We start from the raw sequence: 11931 nt of genomic DNA on the forward strand, positions 1-11931 counted from the left end.
GCAACCAATCATTTTTACTGAAGAAGATGCCAGCCACGTTCAGTTCCCTCATAACGACCCTCTGGTTGTAGCAGTGCAGCTCGCTAATCGGAGGGTTAGGAGAGTGTTGATCGATAATGGGAGCTCGGTAAACCTTCTATTCCAATCCACGCTGGAGAAGATGGGTTTGTTTGTCGCCGAGCTAAAAGCAACCTCCATGATGCTTTATGGTTTTTCTGGAGAAGGATCAGCGGCTATAGGGACGATTGAGCTGGTGATCACCTTAGGAGAGGGACCTCAGACAGTCTCAAAACTCCTTGAGTTCGTGGTCATCGACTGTCCCGCCGCATACAATGCCATTTTGGGTCGACCTACACTTATAGCTTTTGAAGCCATCACCTCCATCTGCCACCTCGCGCTGAAATTCCCTTCTTCCATGGGGATATGCACGGTCCGTGGCGATCAACTTGTTGCCAGGGAATGCTACAGCATTTCCATGAAGGGAAAATTAAAACCCGGGCAGCTAACAATGGCCGTCCAAGGTCGAGAAGAGGAATCTCAGGAACCTTTGCCTAATCCTGAGATTGAAAAACCTCAGAGCGCCGAAGGGGAAAATATTGTCCTAAGTGAGGATATAGACCCCCGAATAGGCGAGGATAAGTTCGAGCTCCAAGCTATCGAAGGGCTCGAGGAAGTAAATATCGATCCACCGAATCCCTCACGGATGGTTAAGCTCGGGAAAAACCTCTGTGGCAAGAGGAAGGCGGAGCTGATCATGTTCCTGCAGGAGAACCTGGATGTGTTCGCATGGTCACACGAGGACATGGTGGAAATCAGTCCAAATGTCATCATGCACACCCTTCATTTAGATAAGAGCGTTCCTGCGAAGTCCCAGAAACAGAGGCGCCTGGGAACAACTCGAGCTAAAGCCCTAGAAGAAGAAGTAGCCCGGCTCAAGAAATGCGGCTTTATTCGTGAAGCCAAGTTTCCGATTTGGGTCACCAATCCTGTGTTGGTCCCGAAGCCCAACGGGAAATGGCGGACCTGCATCGACTTTTCCGATCTGAATAAATTCTACCCCAAAGACTGTTTTCCATTGCCAAGGATCGACCAATTGGTGGACGCCACAGCGGGGCACGAGCTCATGTCCTTTATGGACGCGTACTCAGGCTATAATCAGATCGCCATGAATCCGACGGACCAGGAGCACACTAGCTTCATGACCTCAACTAACGTCTATTCTTACAAGGTCATGTCGTTCGGACTGAAGAACGCCGGTGCTGCATACGAGAGATTGGTGAACAGGATGTTTGCCAACCAGATCGGGAAAAACATGGAAGTGTACGTTGATGACATGCTGGTCAAATCGAAGACTGCCGATAACCATGTTTCCGACCTGGAGGAATGCTTCAAGATACTAAGAGAATACGACATGAGGCTTAACCCACAGAAGTGCACTTTCGGGGTCGCATCTGGAAAATTCCTGGGTTTCATTGTCAACACTAGGGGAATCGAGGCGAACCCCGATAAGATCAGGTCGCTGCTGGAGCTGCCCTCACCACGATCGCAAAAGGACGTTCAGGGCCTGACAGGAAGGGTGGCAGCCCTTAATCGGTTTATTTCTAAATCCACCGACAAGTGCTTGCCATTCTACAACCTGCTCCGGGGGAATAAGAAGTTTGAATGGACAGAGGAGTGCGAGCGTGCGTTCCTTGACCTAAAAGCACATTTGGCCGAGCCGCCCGTATTGTCCAAGCCAACGGCAGGAGAGCCTATTTTCCTTTACCTAGCTGTCACCGAAGATGCGGCTAGTGCCGTATTGGTCCCAGAAGAAGACCGGGTTCAAAAACCAGTCTATTACATCAGCAAGAGACTTCTCGGAGTTGAGTCCCGATACCCGTTGATGGAGAAGATGGCATTCTGTCTTATCATGGTCTCCCGAAAGCTCAGGCCGTACTTCCAATCCCACTCAGTACACGTCATGACCGATCAACCTTTTAGGCAGGTTTTGCAGAAACTTGAAGCATCGGGACGCCTGTTGAAGTGGGCTATCGAGCTCAGCCAATTCGAGATTTTGTACACCCCACAAACTGCAATAAAAAGCCAGGCCCTGGCCAATTTTGTGGCAGAATCCACAGGATTCAGAGAAGATTTTGTGGAAGATTCACCCAGGTCACCTCGGCCCAGGCGTCATGGAAAATCTTCATGGACGGCTCATCTAATGAGAACAGCTCCGGGGCTGGAATCATTTTGATATCCCCAGAGGGGCATAGATTCCACTCGGCGCTGAGATTCGAATTCAAGGCATCCAACAATGAGGCCGAATACGAAGCTTTGCTGGACGGGCTGAGGGTAGCCCAGGAGCTGAAGGCCAGCTCCGTTCAGTGCTTCAGCGATTCCCAGCTCGTGGTAAACCAGGTGCTAGGTGAATATCAAGCACGGGGAACCAAGATGGCTGCTTACCTGGCCAAGGTAAAAGTTGAGTTGTCCGCATTTGAATGGCGCTCAACCGAGCAGATACCTCGAGAGCAGAACGCTAACGCAGACGCCCTCGCCAAGCTCGCTACCTCCGGGGAGATGGAGGCTTTGGGGTTAATACCAGTAGAGTTCTTGGAGAAATCAAGTATAGAAGAGGTCGGGGCAGAGGTCGAGATGATCGACGCCAGGCCGACCTGGATGACCCTCATCCTCGAGTATCTCACCGAAGGAAAGTTACCTGAAGGGCGTAATGACGCACGGTGGATACTGTACCAGGCTCCAAGGTATACGATGGTAAACAAGGTGCTATACCGGTGTGGGCACTCTCTACCCCTCCTACGATGTGTTCTACCAGGCAAGGCAAAGACCATTTTGCAAGAGGTACACGAGGGTTTTTGCAGGGACCACACTGGGGGGCAAAGCTTGGCCCTGAAAATCTTAAGGCAAGGATATTTCTGGCCCACTCTGTCGAAGGATTCGATCTCGTATGTCAAGAAATGTGACAAGTGCTAGCGATTCGCCACAATTGGTCGAGCTCCCCCAGTCGAGCTGAAGATGATCTCGTCCCCGTGGCCATTCGCGGTCTGGGGAATCGACTTGGTTGGCGCCCTCCCCACTGGAAAGGGAGGGGTCCGTTACGCGGTGGTGGCTATCGACTACTTCACCAAGTGGGCTGAGGCAGAACCCTTGGCAATAATCACTTCCAAGAGAGTCCTCGACTTCGTGGTCAAAAGCATTATCTGCCGGTTCGGGCTGCCAAAGAAAATCGTATCCGATAATGGGACTCAGTTCGACAGTGACCTCTTCACCGAATTTTGTGAAAGGTACGACATTGTGAAAAGCTTATCCTCCGTGGCCTATCCCCAGGCAAATGACCAGGTCGAGGCTGTTAATAAGGCGCTAAAAGAGAGCCTTAAGAAGAGGCTGGACGAAGCCAATGGGGTCTGTCCAGAACAGCTCCCCCAGGTACTGTGGGCATACCGGACCTCGCATCGGACTCCTACGGGTCATACTCCTTTCTCCCTGGCTTTTGGGAGTGAGGCAGTCCTTCCTGTCGAGATAAAGGTATCTTCGCATAGAGACCAGGCGTATGACGAGGACCGCAATCACGAACTACTTTGCGCGTCCCTCGACCTAATTGATGAAAGACGAGAAGATTCGCAGCTCCAGCTCGCGCATTACCAGCAAAAAATCACTCGTTATTTCAACTCGAAGGTCAAAAAACACGCCTTTAGCATTGGCGACCTGATCCTCAGGAGAGTCTTCTTAGCCGGTAAGGATCCCAAAGATGGAGTATTGGGACCGAACTGGGAAGGGCCATATCAAATAACCGAGGTTATAAAGGAAGGAACCTACAAGTTAGCTCGGCTTAATGGAGAAGCGGTTCCACGAACTTGGAACGCCATCCATTTGAACAGATATTATCAGTAACATCCTTATAAGGCTTATTCAGAAAGGCCATTTTTTTTGTTTATCAAGCAATAAGAATTAAATCTTTTTTCATTATTGTGTGTATTTGCGAATGTAATCTCAAGTAACCACAAAAGACCATTTCCTAATTACTTGGGGGGCATATGGTACCTGGATAATATAACTAGGTCACCTTAAAGGCTTAGAAGTTGATTCAAATCGATTGATCGATGTTTTTCTTAAAAAACACGAGATATTGATAAAGGATTAACGCGAACTAAGTCCTATCCTGGATATAACCAGGTCGTCTTAAAACATAGAAGTTGATTCAAATTGATTGATCGTTGTTTTTCTTAAAAAGCACGAGATATTAATAAAAAATTAACGCGAACTAAGTCCTATCCTGGATATAACCAGGTCGTCTTAAAACTTAGAAGTTGATTCAAATTGGTTGATCGATGTTTTTCTTAAAAAGCACAAGATATTAATCAAGAATTAAAACGAACTAAGTTTTCAAATTAATGTCCTAGATGAAACCAGGTCCTAAAACTTAGAAGTTGATTCAAATTGGTTGATCGGTGTTTTTCTTAAAAAGCACAAGATATTAATCAAGAATTAACAAGAACTAAGTTTTCAAATTAACGTCCTGGATGAAACCAGGTCCTAAAACTTAGAAGTTGATTTAAATTGATTGATCGTTGTTTTTCTTAAAAAACACGAGATATTAATAAAAAATTAACGCGAACTAAGTTTTTAAAGCAATGTCCGGGATGCAACCAGGACTTATCTTAGAAGTTGGCTCAAAATTGATTATGTTTTTTCCTAGAAAAGCATAAAATATCAATCGCAGCACCAAAAAAAACTAAGACTTGCCAAAATGCATAAAGGTAAAATGATGCAAATCAATTAAAAGCAAAAAGTTGGTAAAACCAATTGTCTCGAGGTTAGAAAACCTCATACAAAGTTACAAAAAAATATATATGAAGGGTAAAAAGAAAGAAGTCCTAGGCCCCACCAGGCTGCTCCGATGAGGTCACCACCTCGCCCTCCTGCTCGGCGGCGATGGAGTTCTCCCCAATCTCGGAGGGCGCCTCGTGCTGAAGGCGAGCTTTGAATTTCTCCAAGAAGCTCTCCCATGCATCCACCCCCATGAAGGAGAAGTCACCATCTGGGTTATAGACCCAACAATGGTACAACATAACCTCCATGGAGGAGTTGGAGGCTGCCCTCTCCGTCGCCAGGGCGGCCTTGGCCTCCTCGGCCTCGGCCTTCGCAGCGTCCAGTGCGGCCCGAGCGGCCCTGGCCTCCTTGAGCTTAGTCCTCGTAGCAGCTAGCGCGGCCTTGGAAGCCTCGGCCTCCTGCAGCTTAGGCCGGGACGCGTCCAGCTTGGCCTGCACGATTGCCAGGGCATCCTTAGCTTCCTGCGCCTGTTTCTTGGCAGTCTCAAAGGCGACCAGGGCAGTCTGGTGTTCCCCCCTCATGTCATCGAGCCTGGTCCGAGATCGGGATATGCTCCGGTGGAGAGCCAGGGCACCCTGCAAAAAGCCAAAAAGATGATAAGGCAACTGTCTTAAAAAAAATAATAATAAACATATGATGCATAGCGAGCAAGGAATACCAAAGGCGAAGTCAACTTACCATGAGAGCCATCCCCAGCGAAGACTCCATCACATTCTCCGGGCTCCTTGTCTCGATCGCCCTCAGGTCTCTCTCGGCGGCGTTGTAGTAGTGGTCCACGGTGTAGCTCGCCGTCTCGTAGACCGTTCCCCGAAAGACGTCGGGGATCTTCTCCAGAGCCCGGGGATTCACCGGGACGCGCACCTCGGGGGTTGTAGCCGCCAGGGTCCCGGAGGGCACCTCCGTATCCTGAGCTGAGTCAGGAACTCACGGGGGAGGAGGAGGCATTTTCATAACAGGAGGGGGCGGAGGCAATTTCTCCAGAGCTGCCGGAGCCTGGTTTTTCCCCGTTGCACGAGACTTAGAGGTGCTCCCAATGGCCTTCTTTGCCAGCCGGAGTTTTTTCACCATGGGCCCAGAGGCCCCAGAAGAAGGGTTCCCTCCAGGGAACATGGCTCGCAAGTCGTTGCCCCCAGACTGAGACATCTCCTCTGAGAAAGCAAAGGCAAAGTATTAATATACAAGTAGAAATATTTATGCAAGACAACAAAAGTTCAAGGGAAGACAGATCTCAAGTATATTGAAAGGGATCCTACCCTCCGAGCCAGAGGAGGAATCTATGGTCACGACCACCGGCCCCGGAGCTGCAGCGGGTGAGTCTAGGACAATGACTTCGCGAGCTGGAAGAGGTTCTGGGTCCGAATCTGGCTCGGGACTTGTAATGCCCCAAATTCCCTAATAAGGTTTAGGACCTTGATTAAGAGGCCGGGAGGGCCATAATTGCTTTATTATGCTATTTAATGATAATATGCATGTTTAGGTGTATTAAATATGCATGTGAACCCATTTGTGATTAATTTGGTGATTTTCATGTTTTGGCCATTTCGAGCATTTTTGGCATATATGTGAAATGGGCGTGGTGCTTTGTTATTATCTGGTTATGCCAGGGTTACCCAGCACAAGACGATCCTAGGAGGTAAGCTAGTGGGAAAGTCACAACGGGATTTAAGCTTGACTTGGAGTAATTCAAGGGGTATTTATAGCATTACCGGGTTATTGGGTAATGGGAATTAACATTTGGTGATAAATTGGGAGTTAGTAAGACCAGGGGAAATTCTGGAAGTTTTGACTATAATGTCCCCGGGGGTGTTTTCGTGACCCCGAGCATTAGGTTTTATTGGAAGCTACTTAAGCTTGAAGTAACCTTTTAAGAAAATAAAAAGAACGTTTTGTACGTTCTCTCTCCCTAAAGTTCCCTTTTCGTTCCCGATCGCATTTTCGAAGGTAACTTGAGTTCTAGGACTCGGAATGAAGCAAGGATCGAGGCATAGCAATCCTAAGGAGAATTAGAAGCTTATTAGCCGGAGGATTTAGTTGGAAACAACTCAATCGGAGGTAATTCAAGTTTAAGTTTTAAGTTTTTAAAAGTTTTTAAGCTTGAATTGGACTTTGTGAATCGTTGAGTTTTTAGGTTGTTTGAACCTTGGTTTTTGGTGGTTTTGGACCATTGGGGAGTTTGGGAACTTTGATTTAATGATTTGGGAATGTTTAGACATGTTTTGGGGAGGTTTTAAAAGGTTAAAACGAAGGAAAAATGGCTGCCCCGAAGTTGGGCCGCGGCCCTGTTCTTGGGCGCCGCGGCCCTTGCTCGATGAAGCAGGTGCCTTCTCTGCCTTGCTGGGCGCCGCGGCCCTTGGGTTGGGCGCCGCGGAGCTTGGTTTTGGTGGTGCTGGGGGCCGCGGCTCAGGCATGCTTTTGAGCCCGTTTGGGTGTTTTGACCCCAGAAACATGGTTTTGGGCCTCGGGATCATTCCTACTACTCGGATTAGTGAGGATTGATGTCTTGGAGGCTAAGTTTTAGTTCAAGGGTTGGTTTCGGAACTTGAACTCATTGGATCATCATTTGTGGTTGTGACTAGGTTAACGCTAGAGGCTTGGATCAGGATCGTGCTTGTGGCTCATTTGTTGGTAACCTGTGCTTGGACCAAAGGTAAGAAAACTGCACCCCATATGTGACATGCATGGTTATGTTTGATGCATGTTGGATGTTTAAATGTAAACATTGATAGCATAACGAATGCTTGGAAATCTTGCCCATTTGCATATGATTATGATTGAGGCATGCTGGTTGGTTAAATGTGATGCATGTGATGCATGAGAAACATGTGATTAGGGCATGCCATGAGTGATGAATATGAGATTGGTCAGAGCTTGAGTCTCTGTGTTTGTGCATGATTATAATTATGCTAGCAATTGTTTAGTAAGCATGCAGAGTGCCCTATTCTTGGATAACTGGCATATGATACATATTGATAGCATTGCTTACTTGTGCATGGTACTGACTTATTAGTCAGGTTTGGCAAAGGTGCTATTATCAACTGTGAAGCTGTGACTTATTAGTCAGGTTCGGCAGTGGGACTGGGCACTGGCCACTTTGTGCTGTCTCACTAGACATGACAACCCTAGTGAGTAGTGCAAGCTATGTCGATTGGACCTAATCGACCCTCTACATTGAATGACTCCAAAAGCATTAATGCAGGACCGACCTCAAGGTCGATGAATATAAACAAGCATTTATCTAGCCGAAGGCTAGTCATCTAGAGCCATTGCAGGAAATGGGCACCGGGGCCCTAGTGACTTGGTTGTCAGTCACTCAGTGTGGTTTACCAGAACCTCAAAGTGATATTCACTCATTTGATCAGAGCTATGAGCTCTGCATGATCATTTTGATCATCATATGCATGGCTTGGGCACTGGGGCCCCAGTGACTTGCTTGTTGGTCACTCAGTATGGTTTACCAGGACCTGTTGAAGGTTAGAGGCTTACCCAACAACCAGCCTTCCATTTGAATTAGTGACGTGCTTGTCAGTCACTCAGCATGGTTTATCAGAACCTTTAGTGTTACGACACTCATCTGATTAGGATTGACTTGACAGTCCTCCAATCAGAAGGCCAGGATTTCTTATCCTGGATACCCCAGCATCTGTTTGAATTCATTTGCATGCTGAGTAGAGCTATGAATGCTAGGCATGCCAGATATGATTTGATATCATGATATGATTGTTCATGAGCATATGAGTTTTCTTGCTGGGCTTCGGCTCACGGGTGCTTTGTGGTGCAGGTAAAGGCAAAAGGAAGCTGGACCATCCTTGAGTTGGAGAGCTTAAGTGATGACGTGTACATATGCAGCTGCTCGACCAATACTTGGGCGAGGTTTGAAAGTGGAACTAGGGCTGAACCCTGTTTTGCCACTTAGTACGGCTTGTTGTAAATAATCTTTTGTAATAAACTCTGAAATTATATTTTTGGGATCCCAATGTATACAGTAAACGTTCTAGTGAAACGTTATATCTTAAACAAAGGTTTTAACCCCTAAACCGCTAATCACACTTAGTTACACGTTTATGGCCAAATGACTCGATTAGCGAGTTTAGCACTGTTTGCAATGTGCACTGTAGCGGTCCCTGGAGTTGGGGCGTTACAGGACTAGACTCTTCTACATATTGCCTAAGGCCCGGAGCTACAGTACCCTCCTGAAGAGAGGGCCACGATCGAAGATTGGTCCCATACTCCTAAAAAAATACCGACCTAAAAGCTATGGTGTTATCTACTCGTCTCCTCGTCCTCGTCTGTTTCTTGGGCGACCTCCAGCGCCCGCTTCCACCTCACGAGGGGAACCTCGTCCTCCTCGTCCTCTCCTTCCCCCGCGGCATCCTCCTCGGGGATGGGTGCTATCTCGCGGGCTGGAGGGAGGCCCCGAGGTCTCCTGAAGGCCAAAGTCTGGCCTGGAGAGATTAGCTTGCACGCCAGCATCGTCTCGTCTGACACGAACTGGCGATAGTCCTTTTCGCTGGGGGGCAGCCCCACAAATGTCTCATATTGACTCCCGAGGGTCACAGACTTGGCCGTCCTCGCAAAAATGGCTGCACGATTGTTTCTAAGTCAGGAACAAATAAAGGGAGCTATTCAATAGTCAACTCACGAGCTAAGAGTAAAAGATACTTACGAGGACGGTTGAAGTAATGAAGTTCACAGTTGCAAAACCCCTTGGACATAAAGAACTGGTCTTTGAAGTCGTTGGGGTGGCTGGGCAGCTCGATGACCGCAGCCGTGTTTGGAAAACGGGTCAAGTAGAAGAACCCGTTGCCTCGCCCCCGCTGCTCCGGGTTGGCCTTGAGGCAGAAAAAGTATAAGATATCCGCCGGGGTGGGGACCTCCCGTTCCTTCTTCAGGAATAAATATCTCAACTCCGCTAACAAACGGTAAGAGTTAGGAAGGAGCTGGAAAGGAGTCAACTTCACGTATTTGAGGAAGTCGGCAAAATATTGGTCCAGCTGGAGGAAGGCCCCAGCCTTGAAGTGCTCGTCACTCTAGGCCGCGTATTCTTCATCGAGCGACGCGCAGCTCCGCTCACGTTCTAGGGGAGGTTGGGCAATCAGGGCGCCCCTCCCAATCTCGATATTGTGGGAAAGGAATATTTTATTCACTTTCCTTTGGTCGGTGATCTTCGAGACGATCCTCTCGGCCTCGAAGAAAGCGTCGGGCGTCACCTTGAGCTCCCGCTCCACGGCCGTCCCGAAAACGGGGATTGGAGAGTCCGTCACCACCTCCTTTCCTTTGGATTGTTGAGAAGAAGAGCTGCCAGCGGTTTTCTTAGGGGCGTTCTTCTTGGGTCCCATCGAGTCGCCTAGCAAACAATGGAGTAAAAACTAGTATATTGTTTAATAACCTTTGTATGCAATGAATTTTCCAGCCCCCTTCAATGATGAAGTGAAGCCATATTTATTGGAGAGCTCTAATGGCTCTTTGTGCATATTCAAGATGTAGGTGGTAGTGGTGTTGGAAGAGTGGTGGTCGGCTCTAGTATATGTTAGGGGTCTGCAAAAGTACTCCTGCCTTGGTACCGTGTCGTACCTCCACTAATTATTGGGTGCGGATGTCAGAGTCACGCCTCTATCCTCCTCAAGGTCATACATCCCGTACCAATGGGCATGCCTTGTACTGGATGGTTCTATCTCGTATTTCAAAGATACACCTTTTCACCAAGCTTTCTTACATTTGGTGAAGTGTTGTAGAGCATATGGGTTGTCATGGAAGATATGGCGAGGAAAGGTGCCTTTCGTGGGTCTTTATCCCAGCAAGATATGGCGAAGTGTTTCCTTTGCACGGGTTGAGGCAATCTCAGCCCGTGGAGAGTGAGACCACGCGGTTCTATGAACACGCGCCTGTGCTCCCAACGGATCCCCGATTACTCGGAATTCGTGTGTTAGGAGGGTCAGGATAAAAGTTTTCCTTGGAAGGAAAGTTTCAGTAGGCAAACAGTGCAAAAACTGCCTGTGAAGCGTGTCCCCTAAGCTACCCGGTTTTGCTCCCAAAAGGTTGGATATTTCAAACAGGCATACCAAAAATCCTACCTAGAAAATTTCCCCAGAAAGCGTACCCTATGAGCCATGCTCCTAAATGGTTTTTTCTACAATCGATGCCTTAAAATAGAAACCTATGCCTATCATACCCACAAAAAACCAACAGAATGTTGCATGTGGCTACAGGAACAATTTACCTAAGCTACAGTGAAGAGAAAATTTAAAGCATGCATAAGCAGAAAACTTACAAGGTGTTTTGCTGTGGGGAGGATGAAGGGGTCGTTTGGGTTGGAGCCTTGTCGGAATAGCTGGTGCCAAAGCCTCAAAGGAGCTCTCGCGCCTAAACTTCTGGAACGCTGGGAACAGTAACCGAAAGAAAAAGAGGGTTTTTTGAGGCTGAGAAGGAAGAAGAAGATGGGAAGATTAGAAAATTTTCAAATAAACGGGTGGCCTATGCGTAAGGTGGCCACCCCTTTTATATACGTAGAAGGCCAAGTGCGGAGGGCCGTTGGATTGCCCTGATGTGGGATACGAGGCTCTCTACTCGAAAGGCGAAACGCCGGCCGAGTATAGGCTAGGCCATTTAATACGGTTCTCAGAAGACGTACCGTCACCAACCACGATGCTCCACGTATTCGGCGCTTGCGTAATGGGTGGAATGTGAATAGCCCACAAGGAAGCCTAAAAGCCCCCACTGTGGCCCCAGGTGGCGCTGTGTGCCACGAGCAGGGGCTTGGGGGGCAAATGTACACCCTTATTTTCCACGGGCTATTAGCGAGCTTAGCTATGGAATAATTATATCAGCCACGTGGATGCGACGTGGCCGGAGCTGCTGTTATCAGGTCCTACCTCTTTAGCTCGAGGTAGCCAACAGTTTATTAAGATTACTAAGGAGCCGAGTCAGAGGTATGAAGACCGCGGGGCAAGAAGGCATCCAGCTCGAGGCACGAGCCTGAGTTGGAAGCTGTGACCCTTTATAAAGTCAACCACGCAATGTAAACGTGCATATATCAGACATCACGTGTCTGATATATCCCTGAATTCTCGGGCACGCAGCATAAACGTGCGTGTTCAGGCACCCACG

The sequence above is a fragment of the Humulus lupulus genome, chromosome 8, assembly GCF_963169125.1.
Source record: "Humulus lupulus chromosome 8, drHumLupu1.1, whole genome shotgun sequence".
In the NCBI taxonomy this organism is placed as follows: domain Eukaryota; kingdom Viridiplantae; phylum Streptophyta; class Magnoliopsida; order Rosales; family Cannabaceae; genus Humulus; species Humulus lupulus.